The 21,041-nt window shown below is 43.3% G+C and overlaps 1 long non-coding RNA gene across 1 annotated transcript; it reads left to right on the plus strand.

Annotated features, from left to right (window-relative positions):
- The first annotated feature begins 1,731 nt into the window (after nucleotides 1–1,731).
- LOC109908547 (uncharacterized) lies at nucleotides 1,732–5,574 on the plus strand. Its single transcript, XR_002257681.2, has 2 exons — nucleotides 1,732–2,013; nucleotides 4,039–5,574. It is a non-coding gene; the product is annotated as an uncharacterized LOC109908547 (long non-coding RNA).
- The last annotated feature ends 15,467 nt before the right edge of the window (nucleotides 5,575–21,041 follow it).

Consider the following 21,041-nt stretch of genomic DNA (forward strand, 5'->3'; position numbering starts at 1 on the left):
GCCGTACCAGGAGGTGATATAGCTCGACAGGATGTTCTCGATTGTGCATCATTAAAAAGATTGGAGTGTTTTTCAGTGACAAGCTAAATTTCTTCAGCTTCCTGAGGTTGAAGAGGTGCTGTTGCGCCTTCTTCACCACGCTGTCTGTGTGGGTGGACCATTTCAGTTGGTCCGTGATGTGTATGCCGAGGAACTTAAAACTTTCCACCTTCTCCACTACTGTCCTGTCGATATGGATAGGGGGGTGCTCCCTCCGCTGTTTCCTGAAGTCCACGATCATCTCCTTTGTTTTGTTGATGTTGAGTGTGAGGTTATTTTCGTGACATCACATTCCTGGCCCTCACCACCTCCCTGTAGGCCGTCTCGTCGTTGTTGGTAATCAAGCCTGACGATTGATTTGGAGGCGTGAATGGCCACACAGTCATGGGTGAACATGTTGTACAGGAGAGGGCTGAGAACGCACCCTTGTGGGGCCCCAGTGTTGAAGATCAGCGGGGTGGAGATGTTGTTTCCTACCGTCACCACCGAGGTCGGCCCGTCAGAAAGTCCAGGACCCAGTTGCACAGGGCGGGGTCGAGACCCAGGGTCACGAGCTTAAAATTATGGGTTTGAAGGATACTATGGTGTTAAATGCTGAGATGTAGTCGATGAACAGCATTCTTACATAGGTATTCCTCTTGTCCAGATGGGTTAGGGCAGTGTGCAGTGTGATTGCGATTGCGTCGTCTGTGGACCTATTGAGGCGGTAAGCAAATTGGAGTGGGTCTTGGGTATCAGGTAGGGTGGAGGTGATATGGTCCTTGACTAGACTCTCAAAGCACTTCATGATGACAGAAGTGAGTGCTGTAGTTGTTTAGCTCAGTTATCTTAGCTTGCTTGGGAATAGGAACAATGGTGGCCCTCTTGAAGCATGTGAGCACAGCAGACTGGGATAGGGATTGATTGAATATGTCAGTAAACATACCAGCCAGCTGGTCTGCGCATGCTCTGAGGACGCGGATGGGATGGCGTCAACCTTGCGAGGGTTAACATGTTTAAATGTTTTACTCAAGTTGGCCCCGGTGAAGGAGAGCCTACAGGTTTTGGTAGCGGGCCGTGTCAGTGGCACTGTATTGTCCTCAAAGCGAGCAAAGAAGTTGTTTATTTTTGTCTGGGAGCAAGACGTCGGTGTCTGTGATGGGGGTGGTTTTCTTTTTGTAAGTTTCTGTTTTAGTTTCTGTCTATAGGCAGGGAGCAACAAAATGGAGTCGTAGTCAGATTTGCCGAAAGGAAGGCGGGGGAGGGCTTTGTATGCGTCACGGAAGTTAGAGTAGCAAGGACTCAGAATGCTGCCAGCTCTACTCGCGCATTCGATATGCTGATCAAATTTAGGGAGAATTGTTTTCAGATTAGCTTTGTTAAAATCCCCAGCTACAATAAATGCACCCTCAGGATATATGTTTTCCAGTTTACATAGAGTCCAGTGAAGTTCTTTCAGGGCCATCGAGGTGTCTGCTTGGGGGGGATATACACAGCTGTGATTATAATCGAGGAGAGTTCTCTTGGTAGATAATGTTGTTGACATTTGATTGTAAGGAATTCTAGGTCAGGTGAACTGAAGGACTTGAGTTCCTGTATGTTGTTATGATTACACCACAAATCATTAATCATAAGGCATACACCCCGCCCTTTCTCTTACCAGAGAGATGTTTGTTTCGTGAAGAAACCGGGTGGCTGTACCGAACATATCCTGAGTGAGCCATGTTTCCGTGAAATAAAGAATGTTACAATCTCTGTCTCTCTGGAAGGCAACCCTTGCTCGTGTTGTCAAGAGACTGGACATTGGCGAGTAGTATACTCGGGAGCAGTGAGCGATGTGCACGTCTACAGAGCCTGACTAGGAGGCCGCTCCGTCTGTCCCTTCTGCAGCGCCGTTGTTTTTGGTTCGGCAACTGGGATTAAATCCATTGTCCTGGGTGGTGGTCCAAACAAAGAATCCACTTCGGGAAAGTCGTATTCCTGGTCGTAATGTTGGTAAGTTGACGTTGCTCTCATATCCAATAGTTCTTCCCAGCTGTATGTAATAAGACTTAAGATGTGCTGGGGTAACAACGTAATAAATAATACATTAAAAAAACAAAATACTGCATAGTTTCCTAAGAACGCGAAGCGAGGCGACCATCACTGTCGGCGCCATCTTGTAAAAAATATGATATTTCATAGTTTTGATGTCTTCACTATTATTCTACAAAGTAGAAAATAGTAGAAAATAAAGAAAAATCCTTAAATTAGTAGGTGTCCAAACTTTTGACAGGTACTCAATATATATACAGCTGAAGTCAGAAGTCAGAAATTCCAGAAAATGATGTCATGGCTTTTGAAGCTTCTGACATCATTTGAGTCAATTGGAGGTGTACCTGTTTATTTATCTCAATTCCTACCTTCAAACTCAGTGTCTATTTGCTTGATAACAAAGTCCAGGTATTGGAGCGGCCATCACAAAGCTCTGACCTCAATCCCATAGAATATTTGTGGGCAGAACTGAAAAAGCGTGTGCGAGCAAGGAGGCCTACAAACCTGACTCAGTTACACCAGCTCTGTCAGGAGGAATGGGCCATAATTCACCCAACTTATTGTGGGAAGCTTGTGGAAGGCTACCCGAAACGTTTGACCCAAATTAAACCATTTAAAGGCAATGCAACCAAATACTAATTGAGTGTATGTAAACTTCTGATCCACTGGGAATGTGATGAATGTAATAAAAGCTTAAATAAATCATTCTCTCTACTATTATTCTGACATTTCACATTCTTAAAATAAATTGGTGATTCTAACTGACCTAAAACAGGGAATTTTTACTAAGATTAAATGTCAGGAATTGTGAAAAACTGAGTTTAAATGTATTTGGCTAAGGTGTATGTAAACTTCCAACTTCAACTGTATATATATGTACACTCCGGACATTGCCAATCCTAATATTTATATAATTCTTATTTCCATTATTTTACTTTTAGATTTGTATCTATTGTTGTGAATTGTTAGATATTACTGCACTGTTGAAGCTACGAACATAAGCATTTTTCGACTGGTGAATATGTGTATGTGACCAATAACATTTTATTTGATGTTGTGCTGCATGAGGCCACAAGTGATGGTCACACCAGATACTGACTGGTTTTCTGATCCATGTCTCTACCATTTTTTAAGGTATCTGTGACCAACAAATGCATTTCTGTATTCCCAGTCATGTGAAATCCATAGATTAGGACCTAATTCATTTATTTCAATTGACAGATTTTCTTATATGAACTGTAACTCAGTAAAATCTTTGAAATTGTTACATATTTTTGTGCAGTATAGTAGTAACTGACTCATCACTCTCCACCTTTGGCAGGTAGTCTAAAATGCAATGTACTTTGGGGCCATCTAGTGGTCAATATGAAAAAGGAATTTCCACAATGGGCTGACTGAAATGTTCATGAAACTGTTATGATTATCGATCAGAGTGTCAGAACAGATCGCATGCTGTTTAAATGGAGTATACATGTATGTTCATGACTGACTGTTTATGGATTGCAGTTAGCAGCCAAACGACTGTAAAGCTGAATTATACTGTACATTATACTGACATGTAGCCTATATGTAGCATGTTTATCTTTAGGATTCAGCCAAGGTCAGTTTTGAAGGTGGTATTAATTGAAGTGCAATATATCTTTCCATTGAGTTTTGAGTTCCATGGGGACTTTCTTGTCTCCAGTTAAATCTTCCTAGTGCAGGATATGACATGGCTTCCAGTGGGCATCCAATGTGACACAATGTGTGTGTGTGTGAGTGTCATTGGATGCCCACACACACACACACACACACACACACACACACACACACACACACACACACACACACACACACACACACACACACATACACACACACACACACACACACACACACACACACACACACACACACACACACACACGTGCGCGCGCGCAAACAAACCTGTGCTCTGACGTGTGAGTAACTTGTGTAACAATATTACTGTATCTGGCTTGTCTCCAGTTTTCTACTAGGGTAAAGAGCAGGGCCCTGTGGACCATTGCTACTCAGTTGACAGAAAATCCAAGGCAGGCTCAGTGACAACCTTCCGCCTCCCCACTACCCTACAGGACAAGGACCAGGCAGACACAACCCATTCCTCTCTGCACTACCTCCGCCCCAGTGGACCCTCTATGTTCTGTCCTAAGACCATAAGCAGGAACAGGGACAGCCTTTGCCTTCCCCTTCTACCCATGCCCCAGAGGAAACTCTCTATCCAGTCTACAGAAGACCATAGGCAGGCAGAAAGAGCCTGTTCCCCTCCCTCCTAACACCAATGGACAGAACCTTCCTCTCTACCCCAAAGGACAGAATACCATAGGCAGACAGACTCAGGCCTCTACTCTCCCTACTACCCCAGATGACAGAAGACCATAAGCAGGCCAGGCAGACTCAGCCCTCTCCCCTCTCAACTCACCCCATGGACAGAGAACCATAGGGCAAATACACTATACACTGCGCTTTCCCCAGCGAACACAGACCTCTCTCCTCCCTATTACCACCCCATAGGACCATGAGCAGACTGATACAGCCCTCTTCCCTCCCTACTACCCCAGAGGACCAATAGCAGCATAAGACATCCCCGAGGCCTGTTCCCCCTCCCTCCCCTCTCAGAAAGACTGGCGTGATGAGTGACGGGTCCTCCTCCAGACAGCATGTCTGGACCCACACTCCCTCAGCCATGTCACAGTTCTTAGGGGCCCGGTGCGCCATTAACACAGTTTCCCACACACACACACACAGAGCCCAGTGACCATTTTACTGCTCTTAAACAGTTTTTGTAGATTTGGCCCCTTTTAAAGAGGCCAAGAGTTGACAGGGAACTAGGCCAAAGTGTGTCTATGAGTATATGAACGTGACTGTATTGTTTAAGCCAAGTGACATATGTTCAGTGAAAGACCCTAGTAAATTAAAGTAGAGTGGCCAATGTGAAGTGATCTTTGTTGGTGTTTAGTTGAGGGCGTGGTGTCACTGTACCTCCAACGGGTGGCAGTCATGTGCCAGGCAGTGTAACCATAGAGGCCCTCGGTGGTGAAATTAAAAAGGTTCTAGGTTTTATTTTTATCTGAATAACTTTCAATCAACACTAGAACTAGGTTTTAACATTTAACACGTGGAATTAGCAATACAGATGATCCTATCTCTGATGAATCAATCTATTTACATGATGTCAACTGTTTTTGGATGCACTATTTGAGCCATTAGCGTTTTCTCACTTGCACATTTCTCTGTAGTCTGTGCACCTTCCTTCCACCGCATACCTTCCCATGTTTTTTTTTGATGCATCGTACACAAGTTATGTGTTTGTTACTGTATAGCTTCAAACCCCATGTTAACCAGTAACATTGAAATACATGTTTTCTCTTCATCACCCTTAGGGTACTTTCTGTGTGGAGGTAAAATATCTCAAACAACTATCTGTTGGGTTGACTGATATTACTTATTCCCTTGTGTTGGACTATATTTCACAGCTTCGATAAATCAATATATCAGAGCCTTGTCCTTGTCTCGGAATGTTTCATTTTATCCCAGCTCTATTCCCACCACAACAATCCATTGCACTCCATTCCCGGCCTTCCTACGGTTTTCCCTGACATTACCCAGAAAGACCATGGAGAGGAGAGAGCACATGGCATAAGGATGATTTATAGGAATTCAATTTTTACAGTTTCTTATTCTGTAGGTGGACCAGGTTGAGGAATAAGGGTTGAAACCGAAGTCCTGTAAAACACAATTGGAATCAGCAGGTCTTTGTGAGAGGAGAGAGTTGAGTTCTCTCTACTGACATTATTGACTGAAGAAACTGTGACGTTTTTGTGGCTTCTGCTTTAATCTGGATTAATCGTCAAATAGAATTGGCTGTTTATTCAGATGATTCAACAACATTGGTTTAACACTATCTATCCAGCATCCTGTTGCTGGGATCACTGCTGATTTTCAATAAGATACTGCAAGACATCATATAAAGACTTCAGAATGCAGAGTTCATTCTAGCAAACACTCCTCTATCACGAACTATACAACGGGTGGGTCTGATCCTGAATGCTATGTTATTTTAGACTAACATTTAGTTTTCAACAGCAGAGATCTGCAACATTGTTTCAATATTCAAATTCATTCTCCTGCTGTCCCATAGTAAAGAACGAGTCGGGAGTCGGGACGAGACAGAAGGGCAGGCAGCATTTTTCAGCCAATAGAAATCATGAATCAACTGGCATAATTGTAAACTGGGCAAAAAAAGACACGTCCTCTCACTGTCAGCTGTCAGCTGCATTTATTTTCAATAACTTAACATGTGTAAATATTTGTATGACAACTGAGACATTAACTGAACAAGTTCCACAGACATGTGACTAACAGAAATTGAATAATGCGTCTCTGAACAAAGGGGAGGTCAAAATCAAAAGTAACAGTCAGTATCTGGTGTGGCCACCAGCTGCATTAAGAATTGCAGTCCATCTCCTCCTCATGGACTGCACCAGCTTTGCCAGTTCTTGCTGTGAGATGTTACCCCACTCTTCCACCAAGGCACCTGCAAGTTCCCGACATTTCTGGGGGGAATGGCCCTAGCCTTCACCCTCCGATCCAACAGGTCCCAGACGTGCTCAATAGGATTGAGATCCGGGCTCTTTGCTGGTCATGGCAGAACACTGACATTCCTGTCTTGCAGGAAATCACACACAGAACGAACAGTATGGCTGGTGGTATTGTCATGCTGGAGGGTCATGTCAGGATGAGCCTGCAGGAAGGGTACCACATAAGGGAGGAGGATGTCTTCCCTGTAACGCACAGCATTGCTGTTGTAACAGTTAAGCGTCCGTCCCTCTCCTCACCCCTACCTGGGCTCGATCCAGGGACCCTCTGCACACATCAACAACTGCGTCCCACGAAGTATCGTTACCCATCGCTCCACAAAAGCTGCAGCCCTTGCAGAGCAAGGGGAACAACTACTTCAAGGTCTCAGAGCGAGTGATGGTCTCAGAGCGAGAAACGCTATTGGCGCGCACCCTGCTAACTAGCTAGCCATTTCACACCGCCCCAGACTATGACGTACCCTCCACCTCCAAGTCAATCCTGCTCCAGAGTACAGGCCTCTGTATAATGCTCATTCCTTCGACGATAAACGCAAATCTGACCATCCTGGTGTAACTCGGGCAGTTGTTGTTGTCATCCTGTACCTGTCCCGCAGGTGTGATGTTTGGATGTACGGATCCTGTGCAGATGTTGTTACACGTGGTCTGCCACTGCGAGGACGATCAGCTGTCCATCCTGTCTCCCTGTAGCGCTGTCTTAGGCTTCTCCCGGTATGGACATAGCATTTTTTTGCCCCGGCCACATCTGCAGTCCTCATGCCTCCTTGCAGCATGCCTAAGGCATGTTCACACAGATGAGCAGGGACCCTGGGCATCTTTCTTTTGGTGTTTTTCAGAGTCAGTAGAAAGGCCTCTTTAGTGTCCTAAGTTTTCAAAACTGTGACCTTAATTGCCTACCGTCTGTAAGCTGTTATTGTCTTAACAACTGTTCCACGGGTGCATGTTCATTAATTGATTATGGTTCATTGAACAAGCATGGGAAACCACTGTTTAAACCCTTTACAATGAAGATCTGTGAAGTTATTTAGATTTTTACAAGTTTTCTTTTAAAGACAGGGTTCTGAGTTTATAAAAAAATTTATGTTGAAAGGTAAAATGAAACGCAGCTCATTTGCAGTCTTTCCAGCTTCAGTTTGAAGTGATTATGTTACTGTAGCTGTGTTGTTGGCTAGCTCCTCTGATTAATGTAGCTGTGTTGTTGGCTAGCTCCTCTGAACAACAGTGTCCTGACCTGTGAGCACATTTTCTAGGCGAAATCGTGCCTCATTAGCTTATTGTTATGGTTGTATCCAAATAAATGTCACTAGAAAACAGTTTAAACAAATGCAAATGCAGCTACTTAGCTGCTATTCTGGCGGCACTTTTTGACCTGACTGTAAGTTAGCCGTAGTTGGCTAGCTAGCAAGCAAGGGATAAGAACGTTGCCAGCCAGTATGGCAATGGAACATTTGGAACGAACGACTGGGTCGCGTCTACAGATACAGACCAAACGTCTGTAGCAACCCTAGATTCGTGTCAGGACTATATCTTGTGGAAGGATGAAGTAGTTTGAATAAATGTATCTAAATGATGTTTTTAATGAAAATATGTCAATCACTAGTTGAATATGTTGGTAACCCGTTGTATAAAAGTGATAATGTCCTCGAAGCCAGTGTTTGGCTTCCCTCGAAGCCAGTGTTAACACAGATGACTAGTCAAATTATTTTGTCCTCACGTCATGAGAGTTCCGTCATCTTCTTGCTGATTTTTGACCATTGCTCTCTGCTAGCTTTGATCAACTTCACCAGCACCTCAGTGCACATAACACACTTTGATTGATAACCCCCTATCCCCGCCCTGTAAGGGCAGCAGCTATCAGCCCTCTTTAAGACCAATCTACCCCCTGGGATAGTGGACCATAGCTGGACTACACACGCTCCTTTGATCTGCCCCACAAAGCACCCCAGCGTATTTAACATTAGATTAGATACCCACCATTTACATAATGGCGTCCTGAGCTATTCTGTTTGCAGACTTAGAGTGACTCAGACAAAACGGGACATTAGTGAGTAGTAATCATGTTAACGCTGCTATCTGAGACCCAGCCAGGGGAGTCCAGGTGCTCTTGGGGTTAAGTATCTCTCAAGTCGACCATGATTCAGACTTAAAGGATTGTCTGTGTGCTCTGTGGGCCATTATCAGACCCCCCCCCCCCTCCCCCTCATGCCCACCTCTGACCCCCTTCCAGTCGCGTGCCTGTGCGCTGATGAATGAAGGACCCTTAAAACGGCAGGTTTGAATTACCGGCCTGATGATGACTCCAGCAGTGTTGCGGTGCTTGTAACCATTTCTCAGTCCAGACACTGCAGCTGAGATAAAGAAAGGTCGTCTGGACCATTACATCAGGAGCTGAAATGGAACACACACACAGACACAGACACAGACACAGACACAGACACACACACCACCCCCTCCTGTCTAATCTGTAGTCTCATGAGAAACCAGTGTTTAATCATAAACAGTCATAGTCAGTCATCAGACGCTCCACATCAGGATTTGACCCAATTTGTGCTGTTGAGGGACCGATGTCTCCAATTCCACAAGAAAGGTTTGCTGCAATCCGTTTCCTGCTGGTTATAAGATTATTCTCTACGGGGAACATGAAGGTGCGAACAAATTGGGGCTACTAACCATTGAGCGCATATAAATGCATTAAAGGGTTAAATGGTCTGTTGTGATTCCATTCAACTATGCATTGAGCTGGTGAATTATAAAAGGTTGATATGAGTACCATATTGTATTATATTTTTCTCCTTTTAAACCGAGTAATGGATTTGTCATTGTTCTGTGTATAAGAATTACTCACGGTATCTCCTGACTTTTATTTGGTGTGGTTAAGATGAACTGGGAGGCCATTTTATAGCTGCTGGGTTGCCATCGGTGATGGCAGACATGGATATCATGATATTATAAGATGGCGCTATAGAGGATAGCTGCCATCTTATGGGCTCCTCCCCAATTCTGCTATTTTGTGTTTTTTTAAAGCAGATTTTTAAAACTTTTTTTGTACATAATATTTCCGCCATAATTTCCTATGACCAAAAACAGATTCTGGACATCAATCAATCAAATGTATTTATAAACCCCTTTTTACATCAGCCGATGTCACAAAGTGCTATACAGAAACCCCAAACAGCAAGCAATACAGGTGTAGAAGCACGGTGGCTAGGAAAAACTCCAGAGAAAGGCAGGAATCTAGGAAGAAACCTAGAGAGGAAACCAGGCTCTGAGGGGTGGCCAGTCCTCTTCTGGCTGTGCCGGGTTGAGATTATAACAGAATATGGCCAAGATGTTCAAACATTTATATATGACCAGCAGGGTCAAATAATAATAATCACAGTAACTGTCGAGGGTGCGACAGGTCAGCACCTCCGGAGTAAATGTCAGTTGGCTTTTCATAGCCGAGCATTCAGTGTTAGAGACAGCAGGTGCGATAGAGAACGGTAGAGAACAGTGATCAGAACAGTGATCAATAACCTTGATTATGGATGGAGACTTCTACTTCAACGAGTAGGCAGCTCTGGACGTACTGCTCATTCCGGGCCAGGCCCTAATCCGTGGGACTCAAAAGAGAAAGAGACGGCACAAGAGAGGCAAACGAGCGGGCTCCCTGACGAGACTACGTTGGCGAGTAAATAAACCACCTCTACCCTCCATTCTATTGGCGAATGTACAATCACTAGAGAACAAACTGGACGAACTCTGTTCAAGACTATCCTATCAACGGGACCTGAAGAACTGTAATGTCCTATGTTTCTCAGAGTCGTGGCTGAACAAGGACGTGGATAATATACATCCAGCTGGTTTTTCTATGTATCATCAAGACTGAACGGCAGCTTCGGGTAAGGTTAAGGGGAGGTGTGTGTCTCTTTGTTAACAACAAATCATCTCTAATGTTAAGGAAGTATTGAGGTTTTGCTCGCCTGAGGTAGAATATCACATGATAAACTGCAAAACATACTATTTACAAACCGATGCTGGCATTAAGACTGCACTCAATGAGCTGTATAGGGCCATAAACAAAGAAGAAAATGCACATCAGTCTGACCTCATTTTTACCAGTATACCAGCAGCACTCCTAGTGGACAGTGATTTTAATACAGGGAAACTGAAATCTGTCTGACCTCATTTTTACCAAAATGTCACCTGTGCAACAAGAGCCGAAAAATCTCTAGATCACCTTTACTCCACAAACAGAAACACATACAAAGCTCTCCCTCGCCCAAATCTGATAACTCTATCCTACTGAGTCCTGCTTATACTATACTCAAACAGAAAGTACCAAAGACACACTCAATACGGAAGTGGTCCAATGAAGCTAAGGTGAGATGCTAAGCTACAGGATAAGATGCTAAGCTACAGGACTGTTTCGCTAGATCAAACTTGAAAATGTTCCGGGATTCATCTGATAACATTACCACATCAGTCACCAGCTTCATTGATAAGTGCATCGACGACATCATCCCCACAGTGACCATACATACATATCCCAACCAGAAGCCATGGATTACAGGCAACATCCGCACTGAGCTAAAGTCTATGGCTGCCGCTTTCAAGGAGCGGGACACTAGTCTGGTTGCTTATAAGAAGTCCCGCTACGACCTCCGACAAGCCATCAAACAATCAAAACGTCAATACAGGACTAAGATCGAATCCTACTACACCGTCTCTGATGCACGCTGGATGTGGCGGGGCTTGCAAACAATCATGGATTACAAAGGGAAACCCAGCCGCGAGCTGCCTGGTGATGCGAACCTACCAGCCTAGCGAAATGCCTTCTATGTTCTCTTCGAGGCAAGCAACAACAAACCATGCAGGAGTGCACCAGCTGTTCCGGACAACTGTAAGACCTTTAAAAAGCTTAACATTCATAAGGCCGCAGGGCCAGATTACCAGGACTACCAGATTACCAGGACATGTACTCAGATCATGTGGTGATCAGGAGGGAAAGGGCAGTGTGGTGCAATAGAGATTGCATCATCTGTGGATCTGTTGGGGTGGTATGCAAATTGGAATGGGTCTAGGTTTTCTGGGATAATGGTGTTGCTATGAGCCATGACCAGCCTTTCAAAGCACTTCATGGCTACAGACTTGAGTGCTACGGGTCGGTAGTCATTTAGGCAGGTTACCTTGCTGTTCTTGGGCACAGGGACTATAGGGGTCTACTTGAAACATGTTGATGTTACAGATTCTTTAAGGGACAGGTTGAAATTGTCAGTGAAGACACCTGCTAGTTGGTCAGCGCATGCTCGGAGTACACATCCTGGTAATCTGTTTGGTCCTGCGGCCTATTTAAAGGCCTTACTCACATCGGCTACGGAGAGTGTGATCACACAGTCATCCGGAATAGCTGATCATTATCAGTCATTTATTATCTATCCTGTTGCCTAGTCACTTCATTCCTACCTATATGTACATATCTATCTCAATTACCTCATACCCCTGCACATCGACTCGTTACTTATCCCGTGTACATAGCCAAATTATTATGTATTTATTCTTTGTGTTACAATTTTTCTATAATTGTTCTATTTTTCTCTTTGCATTTTTGGGAATGGCTCATAAAGTAAACATTTCACTATTAGTCTACATTAATGTTTACGAAGCATGTGACAATTTTTTTCCTTTATTTAACTAGGCAAGTCAGTTAAGAACAAATTCTTATTTTCAATGACGGCCTAGGAACAGTGGGTTAACTGCATGTTCAGGGGCAGAACGACAGATTTGTACCTTGTCAGCTCGGGGATTTGAACTTGCGACCTTTCGGTTACTAGTCCAACACTCTAACCACTAGGCTACCTTGCCGCCCCGACAAATGAGCATGAAGCCCAGAAATTCAATGTCCGGTCTATTCCACTTCCTCTCTGCATCAGCTGGCCATGAGGATGAGTCATTAGAACACACACTCATGCACATACACACGTTTTTATGTCCATACATTGCTCCATATATTTATATATTCTATATATTCTCAATTCCATTCCTTTACTTAGATTTGTGTGTATTGTGTGTATTGTTGTGAAATAGATAGATATGACTTGTTAGATATTACTGCACTGTTGGAGATAGAAACACAAGCATTTCGCTACACCCACAATAACATCTTCTAAAACACGTGTATGTGACCAATAACATTTGATTTGATTTGACATGTACAGTACAAGTCAAAGGTTTGGACACACCTTCAAGGGATTTCTTCATTTTTAAAACTATTTTCTACATTGTAGAATAATAGTGAAGACATCAAAACTATGAAATAACACATATGGAATCATGTAGTAACCAAAAAAATGTTAAACAAATATATTTTAGATTCTTCAAAGTAGCCACCCTTTTGATTCCAACATCTAGTGGGAAGCCTTCTTAGAAGAGTGGAGGCTGTTATAGCAGCAAAAGGGGGACCAGCTCTATTTTAATGGCCATGATTGTGGAATAAGATGTTCGACAAGTATGTGTAAAAAAAAAAGTACAGCATTTTGGCCATATAGTGTATGTGTTTTTTTTTGGGTAATGGAATTTCAAGGCACCAAGGCAATCTTTCTTTAACTTACAGAAGGCAGAAACAAACTAAATAAGAGTTGATATTAGAAACTATTAGAAACTATATATTAGTGTTGATATTAGTTAGCAGGGGTCTTTACTTCAACATTATTGGGTTTTGATGCATTTTTTAATACCTTTCAAGACTTTTTCTGGTAGATGTTTTCAAAGACCCCTTTTCCAGCTGCTTGACCAGAAATCAAAGTCTTTGCTTATTCTTAATTTGTTTGGATGGAAAATTGTTGGAAAATGTATGAACTGTATGCCTTAATTTCAACAAAATATATAGACTTAGCTTTCATTTGACACCCAATTTGACATGCTCCTACTGTATGAACTTCGCATGTTGGTGCTTATGGGTCCTTTTACATGGAAATGACCTGAAATTAAAATAGCTATCCGCAAAATATGATTATTCAAAGTCCTCAGCCTTAAATCTGAATCTCCCGACGTAGATTGTAGAACTGCCCTCAAACCTAGTTTATTGTCAAGCTTGAGTATCAGGCTCTCTAACAACTCAAATATGATCATCCCATTTGTTGTTCTACAAATTAAATCCACAGCTATCATCCATTTTCGGGGATACACCTAACATCACAATAGAGACATTGAATCAAGGAGGTGAAAAAAAAACGAAAATCACTCTTCACACATAGAGAGGAATGTATTCTGGGTGTATGTTGTCAGAGCAGACACCAGAGAGGCATTCCTTCACATAGGTTTTAACGACAAAACCAAATAGAGAGTCTTCTACAGTCAACCATCCTTTATCAGGATGTCGCTCTCCGCGACATTCTTTACATGTGTTGCCGCATAAAGTGAACCCTACAGGTTTCAAGTGGTTTGCCGAGCCCCTGCAAGATGACCCGGTGAACCCCTCTATCTGCCTGCACATTCCTTCCAATTGGCTGACTGGGAGCTAGGTCCTTATGGCCATAAAGGGCTGGTGTGGCTGATATAGGTCTCCCTCAACTAGCATGCCCTAGTGAAAGGCTTAATCAGAGAGGACGGTGATAGCTGCAGCTATGAGGCGAGGGGAGAATGGGAGAAAGTCATGAAGCTGTACAGCTGAGCTAGTGGTGTTACTTTATGGATAAGGTGCTACTGATGGCTGTGTGTACATTCACACAAACAAACCTGCTTATATGGATTAGTTATATACACAAATACTAACGTGTACACATAAACACACATACAGCCAGTACATATTTCTACACTCAAGGCACAGCTGTCCTCAGAGCATCTGCGTATTGTACATAAAGCCCACTGGATGCATCCACTTGCACATGCTTTTACACAAAATGACTGTAAATAGCTACTCTGCACACATACCAAACACAGGAATAAATTACCAAGGAGAAAATGGACCCTAATTTCTCCTAATAATTATGTCTGGATCTGAGCTCAAAGGGGAACCATCCATAACCCAATGATTGTGTTTGGTAATACGTTCCAAGGCTCTTTCAATAGTGCTTGTGTGCTCACTGTTGAGAGGGCCAAATATGAGTGCAGGGGTGAAAATGGATGAGATTGTTGCAGCCTCAGTTCAACTGCCAATGCTGAGAGAATGGTTACTGAAGTTTATTCCTCGCTGAAAGCTGAATTCAGAGTGTAAATGAAGGCAATGATTGATTAGGCTTCATTCCGGCATATTCATTCACTCACCGTAGACATGGAATCTCGCAGGCTGTTTCTAAATCACTTAAAAGGCAAAGGAAACCTTTAGTTTCCTCACCAAATTATCATCCATTTCCAAGTCTAACCAAACCACTGTGGCGTCATTTGGACCTCTTTTCAGCACTGGCAGGCTGACCTATTTTTTCAAAAAGATGCCCAAACTACCAAACATCCATAAAGCACCCCCCCCCCTCCCCCCTAAAATCACACATGTTCACAAATCACCTTTTGTTGGAAGGGGGAGGGGGGGACAAGTCTGGAACCCATTTCTGCCAGTTTTCAGATAACAACATGAGTAGCACTTCTGTGACACTCCACAGATCACAGGTTAGCGGTGCACACACAATGACTCCATTCATTAACTGGGCCTGAAATACCATTTCACAGCAGATGCCATCTTTCTACCCGCACGCTAGACATTGAGGAGAGACACGGCAATAATACGCTTGAAACAGTTTTGGCAGCTTTCATCCATAAATGGCTCAGGTATGTGTGTTTAAGAGGGGACAAAAATTACAATAGTGAAATGAAGCAGCAGTTGGTCTGAACTACGATACTGAGGTCCCACGTATTAAGTCGCTCGAGGGACCTTGTGTCGGTTTCCAGACGAATCGGGTTCTTCATACCTGATGATAGTATATACACACACACTCCATCCTGGCAATGCTACGGCAAACCATCGCAATTAGAAAGAAAACCTTTCGTAGAATTCCTTTTCATCGATCACGCCGAGTCAATAGCGCTAATGGCTAGTTTTCAGGACTTCTCACATTAGAGATGTCAAAAAGGCAGTTGTGTGCAGAGTGACTCCAACCCAAACACGCCATTACCCAGGTGGACCCATGGCACTTTCCGATGGCCTCGGCTCAGAGCGTATCCGATGAATCGACTATAATACACTGCAGCTGTGAAAGTGATTGCATAATTACAAATAAATGAAGACATCATACATCCTGGATTTCCACAATGATACCCGAGAAAGAGGTCTGTTGGCATAAAGTCCCAGATTAATTGGTATAAATTGGTCATTGACTTTGTGGAGGACGCCCGTCTTACTCAGTACAGTTACTCAGTACATTATCGGAGGTGAGTTCTGCAATAACCAATGAGCAAGGTGAACAATCCCATGGGTGTCATCCATATAAGGCATTAAACCCAGACTCTATCAATATTTGAAAATAATTTTGCATGTGAGTCGGGGCTACATCGGATGGGCCTTGCATCCGGTTGTTCCAACTTCCACCCTGTTTGGAAAAGGTTCCACGTGCCGGTCTACTGCTATATGCAGCTGTCAAGGGGTTGAAAATAGAGGGCGTAAGAGAAAGGGCCGGTGCCAAAATGAAAAAGGACCTAGCCCCAGGCCTCATGCAACACCTATACAGCAGATGTGCCACACTCACAATTAATCGAGCGGTTCGTCCACAAAGGAATTCACTTTTGAGAGGCAAGGAGGTGTGTCTAATCGCACCAGACCTCTCTGACACCGGGGGACTTTTCAACAGTATGGGTGAACCATCTCTGGTCTATCCCTTCTTCATTTGATTTCTCTTATCCGACACACACGCTCGCGAACAAACATCTAAACACGCACACTCTCACACACTTGCCCCGTGCAAGAAGGCACACACACACATACACATGCTCACATACACTTAGCCTATCTACAGTGAGGCATGTACACACGCACACACAATCTAGTGGCTGCTGAATGAGCTATCTTTTAGCTTACACAGAACAGTACATTGCACTGCAGATACTGTACTTTGACATAAAATATTTCTCTATAAACCTCACTTTGTGATAAAACTGGATGATACTGTAGCATAGCCACTGAAGTTGTACATACTTACTACACCAAAGATCTCCAAATAGTCGGCTGGGACATCGCTGGATCACAGTTCAGTGTTTCCGGGCAGACGTTGGATTTCATTGGGGTGTTTATCTAGTTGTTGATGGTGACAGGAAATCTGTGGTGATATCACAAGAGGGGTGTTAGCCACAATGCTAATGCAGTCTTAGAAAGCCTTCCATGTGATCCTCTGGCAAAAATGTTGCCATCAACACCTCAACACAGACACAGTATGATTGGTACCTATAACAATACAATTATTACAGTATTTCAACATGTGATTTAGGGTATATTACATGTACAGGTAAGTGCCAAAATCAAGGAAACACCAACATAAAGTTTCTTAATAGGGCGTTGGGCCACCATGAGCCGCCAGAACAGCTTCAATGTGCCATGGCATAGATTCTACAAGTGTCTGGAACTCTAATGGAAGGATGAGACACCATTCTTCCATGATAAATTGCAAAATGTGGTGTTTTGTTGATGGGGGTGGAAAATGTTGTCTCAGGTGCCGCTCCAGAATCTCCCATAAGTTTTTTATTTGGTTCAGGTCATGTGACTGACACACACACACACCATTTAAACCCCCTATACCCCATTGACACCCCTCTTTCAAAGACGCTGAGATATTCTTCAAGCCATGGTAGCAAAAATCATTGGCAACTGGACATTTTATACTTGACTCTAAGCATAGGATGTTTGAATTGCTTAATTAAACCAGGAACCACACCTGTATGGAAGCACCTGCTTTCAATAAATAGTGTTCCCTTTATTTTGGCAGTTACCTGTATGTCAACATAAATCGGTAATGTCTTCAGCGTCCTCAATTCCTCTATGTAAAGAGTGAGCAGAGAGAGTTTGTGAAGTAGCATGCAGCTCGGGCTACAGTGCTCATCCTCACGTCTTTGAATCACCAACTGCCATCCTCCAGCCCCCGTTGCCTATTAGGAGAAAGAGCAGAGTGGCCGACAGCAGAGATAAGGATTATTAAGGCTCATTTGGCCCCTCCTCAACATGTACACACACACATATACACACACAAACAGAGTGCACACACACACACACACACACACCCAAGCTCTTCTACTGAGAATAAACTCCAATGAGCTTAGTCTCTATGTTTCCTTAATCTGCTGGGGTTTACAGAAACAAACACACTACCTGTTTATAGGAAAATCCTGTTTGCATTCTCTCAACCAGACACATAAACAGACATACTCTGCCAATGTAGCAAACTGTCACGACTTCCACCGAAGTCCGTCCCTCTCCTTGTTCGGGACGACGTCACCGGCTTTCTAGCCATCGCCAATCCACTTTTCCATTTGTTTTGTCTTTGTCTTACACACCTGGTTTCAATCCCCCAATTACCTGTTCATTATTTAACCCTCTGTTCCCCCATGTTTGTTTGTGAGTGATTGTTTCTATGTAGGAAGGTCCGTTATTGTGGCCTCTGTTTTTGTATTTATTATATGTTGAGTATATGTTCATTATATGTTGAGTAAAATACGTCAAATATGTTTATTTACTCATATCTGCTGTCCTGCGCCTGACTCCTATACACCAGCTACACACAGACTTCCCTACACTAACTCCTGAGTAGCGATGCTGTTCGTTTGTTAGTGACGGGGGGGTTGACGTCAGAAGAAAAGGACCCGCAGTACCCACAACCATTTATAGTAGAGAAATTACTCATACAGTGGCAAGAAAAAGTATATGAACCCCTTGGAATTACCTGGATTTCTGCATGAATTGGTCATCAAATTTGATCTGATCTTCATCTAAGTCCCAACAATAGACAAACATAGTGTGCTTAAATTAATAACACAAAAAGTATTGTATTTTTCTTGTCTATATTGAATACATAATTTAAACATTCACATTGTAGGTTGGAAAAAGTATGTGAACCCCTAGGCTAATGACTTCTCCAAAAGCGCATTGGAATCAGGAGTCAGCTAGCCTGGAGTCCAATCAATGAGACGAGATTGAAGATGTTGGTTAGAGCAGCCTTGCCTATAAAAAACACTCACAAAATGTGAGATTGCTATTCACAAGAAGCATTGCCTGATGTGAACCATGCCTCAAACAAAAGATATCTCAGAAGACCTAAGAATTGTTGACTTGAATTTAGCTGGAAAGGGTTACAAAAGTACCTCCAAAAGCCTTGAAGTTTATCAGTCCACGGTTAGACAAATTGTCTATAAATGGAGAAAGTTCAGCACTGTTGCTACTCTCCCTAGGAGTGGCCGTCCTGCAAAGATGACTGCAAGAGCACAGCGCAGAATGCTCAATGCGGTTAAAAAGAATCCTAGAGTGTCAGCTAAAGACTTACAGAAATCTCTGGAACATGCTAACATCTCTGTTGACGAGTCTACAATACGTAAAACACTAAACAAGAATGGTGTTCATGGAAGGATACCACGGAAGAAATCACTGCTGTCCAAAAAAAACATTGCTGCACGTCTGAAGTTTGCAAAAGTGCACCTAGATGTTCCACAGCGCTACTGGCAAAATATTCCTTGGACAGATTAAACTATATTTTAGTTGTTTGGAAGGAACACACAACACTTTGTGTGGAGAAAAACGGCACAGCACACCAACATCAAAACCTCATCCCAACTGTAAAGTATGGTGGAGGGCGCATCATGGTTTGGGGCTGCTTTGCTGCCTCGGGGACTGGACAGCTTGCTATTATCGACGGAAAAATGAATTCCCAAGTGTATTAATACATTTTGCAGGAGAATATATGGCTATATGTCCACCAATTAAAACTCAACAGAAGTTGGGTGATGCAACAGGACAACGACCCAAAACACAGAAGTAAATCAACAACAGAATGGCTTCAACAGAAGAAATTACGCCTTCTGGAGTGGCCCAGTCAGAGTCCTGACCTCAACCCGATTGAGATGCTGTGGCATGACCTCAAGAGAGCAGTTCACACCAGACATCCCAAGAATATTGATGAACTGAAACAGTTTTGTAAAGACGAATAGTCCAAAAATCTGATCCACAACTACAAAAAACATTTGGTGGAGGTTATTGCTGCCGAAGGAGGGTTCATCCAATACTTTTCCCACCCTGCACTGTGAGTGTTTACACAGTGTTTTCAACAAAGACATGAAAACGTATAATTGGTTTGTGTGTTATTTGTTTAAGCAGACTTTGTTTGTCTATTGTTGTGACCTCGGTGAAGATTAGATCAAATTTTTATTCCAGGTATTTACAAAGTGTTCACATACTTTTTCTTCTTTCTTATTTTAGTAATGAACAATTGAACGTAATGAAATCAAAATGATGCATGGAATAATATTTTTTTCATATAATATATATATATATATATTTTTTTCTTCTCCTGATCACTGCTGTCCTTTTGTTTCTCTTCCTACTTCTTGGAGAACCACCTGGTGAACACACTTCCTTTCTTTCCCTTGCTTTCCATCTCAACACTGGACAGCATGATGGAGACCTCAGGGGCAGAGTCATTGTCTTTACTGGTCTTTTTCTCTTTCTCCTGCACTTTATCACCCACTGCCCACCTCTCCCCTCAGCCTCTTTTCCTCCATCTCTCCATTCCCCCTATTCTCCCCTCAGCCGCTTTTCTTCCATCTCTCCATTCCCCCTATTCTCCCCTCAGCCTCTTTTCCTCCATCTCTCCATTCCCCCTATTCTCCCCTCAGCCTCTTTTCCTCCATCTCTCCATTCCCCCTATTCTCCTCTCTCACTCTTTCCTCCATCTTCCTCCTCTCCACCCCTCTCCCGCTCCTCCGGCATGCTATTTTCTTCATCCTCACTCCATTCCTGGCCCCCAGGTGAAAATAAGCTCATGTCTGTCTCAGTTGTGTCCAGGTTCATATCTCTTCTCAGTTCTGCCCTCACTCGAATCCCCCTCACTGTCTCCTTCCTCATCTCCTCCCTCTCTTTCCGTTCTCTCTCTCCATCGTCTTATCGAGGTTCTCCAGTTTTTCTCCTCCTCTCTTCCTCAATGAATTTCTCTCTATCCTCCAAAAAACACTTCCTGTGTGTGTCCAGCTATTTTACGAGTTCTGCCACCTCCCTCTTTTATGCTTCCAATTTTCCTTCTTTCTTGCTCACTTTGCTTTCTCTCTCCTCCACCCCTGCCTGAATTCCCGCAGACTCCATTCTCAACTCCTCTCTAGTCTGTCGCTTCCACACCTCCTCCTCTGGCATTCGCTCCGCTGCAGACATCCACGTCTTCTCCTTGTCTTTCGTCTCCTCTGTCCGTCGTCCCTGATCGGACCTACTCCTTCTCT

This window comes from Oncorhynchus kisutch, linkage group LG17 (assembly GCF_002021735.2).
Source record: "Oncorhynchus kisutch isolate 150728-3 linkage group LG17, Okis_V2, whole genome shotgun sequence".
Lineage (NCBI taxonomy): Eukaryota > Metazoa > Chordata > Actinopteri > Salmoniformes > Salmonidae > Oncorhynchus > Oncorhynchus kisutch.